This window comes from Penaeus vannamei, chromosome 31, assembly GCF_042767895.1.
Source record: "Penaeus vannamei isolate JL-2024 chromosome 31, ASM4276789v1, whole genome shotgun sequence".
In the NCBI taxonomy this organism is placed as follows: domain Eukaryota; kingdom Metazoa; phylum Arthropoda; class Malacostraca; order Decapoda; family Penaeidae; genus Penaeus; species Penaeus vannamei.
The window spans coordinates 17,986,969-17,988,856 of NC_091579.1; positions in this window are offsets into that span (position 1 = coordinate 17,986,969).

Consider the following 1,888-nt stretch of genomic DNA (forward strand, 5'->3'; position numbering starts at 1 on the left):
CACACACACACACACACACACACACACACACACACACACACACACACACACACACACATATTATATATATATATATATATATATATATATATATATATATATATATGTGTGTGTGTGTGTGTGTGTGTGTGTGTGTGTGTGTGTGTGTGTGTGTGTGTGTGTACGTATATGTGTGTACACACACATATATGTGTGTATATATATGTATGTATGTATTTGTTTTTTATTTATCTGTTTATAAAAGGTGCTTAGGACTAGATTTAGTAATGTCTCTTCAGCAACGTAACCAACACCGCCCTTGTACCAGTAAATCAAAAGAGGTTATCATTATGAAACGAAAACCAAACAAAACCAAAACACGTTTTCTATGGCCAAGCTTTAGAAAGAAAACGACTTCGGTTCTCCTTCATCCTACGCCGCATTACCAAAATTCTTTAATGAGAAGATTAAATCACCTTTATGTCAGAGGTTGATCTCTTTGCCGATACTTAGTCCATTTTCCTTTGATAACCTGCGCCATTCAGAGGCTGTGCTGATTTTCTTCGTCCGAACTTATCTCGAAGAGGGCTTAACGGGGGACCCAAGATTCTGTCATAAAACAGGCACGGAACTGAAATTAAAACAACAACAAAAAAAAAGAAAAAATGCCATATAACGGACCGCGACGATTTTGGTATCGATGGATTCCTCTCAGTCTCTAGTATCCAAATATATAGAAATTATTCCAATGCCTCCCCCAATCCCCACAATTGAACACAAAGAATCCTCCACGTATTTACGCCAAGAGGGAGCGTCGGACAGACCTTGGGACATTCCTGCATGTCGGTCGTACGCTCTCTCCTGCCGTGATTATGTGGAGAATTCTTTATGTTCCATTGCGTGGAGCATAAATTTCTACATTAGACAATATAGTGATGACTCTATGTATATTACTGATACTTAATCCCGCAATTTTAGCTATCGGGGCCAAGATTGTCGCTAATAGACATTTCTGCGCATTAATTTCAATATATTTAGGTACAAGAAAGTGAAAGGAATGAATCCCCAAAACGTCGCGATCCGTTATGCGGATCTATTGTGTGAAATTACCAAATTGACCTATTCTTCAACTTAAAGTTTAGTTTAACTTTCTACTAGTCTGCTTATCCATCTGTTATTCTATTGTATATCTCTACCTATTTATCTATATAGTCTGTCTCTCCGGTTACCTGTCATTCTAACTATGAAACAGTGCATTAATAGAGTTTCATAAGTAGAGAGAGAGAGAGAGAGAGAGAGAGAGAGAGAGAGAGAGAGAGAGAGAGAGAGAGAGAGAGAGAGAGAGAGAGAGAGAGAGAGAGAGAGAGAGAGAAAGAAAGAGAGAAACAGTGGCAGAAAGAGAGAGAGAGAGAGAGAGAGAGAGAGAGAGAGAGAGAGAGAGAGAGAGAGAGAGAGAGAGCGAGAGAGAGAGAGAGAGAAGGAGAGAGAAAGATACAACTGAAAAAACGGTGCTGTCTACTTTACGATTTAGTCCAAGCAGGCCACATAACGAAACAGAAAATCAGTGCAAAGGGATATTAAAGAGATATCAGAAATGAATCAAAGTCTGTCATTATATATATATATATATATATATATATATATATATATATATATATATATATATATATATATATATATATATATATGTATATATATATATATGTATGTATATATGAATATATATATATATATATATATATATATATATATATATATATATATATATATGTATATTTTTTTTTTTTTTTTTTTTTTTAGTAATTCCCAGTGAATTCTGATCGGGTGAAACTGAATGAATCTCCTACTGAAAGTCTTGTGTGTTGATAGAAAATCTGTTTACTTTTCAGTTTTTTTGCGACAGGATATC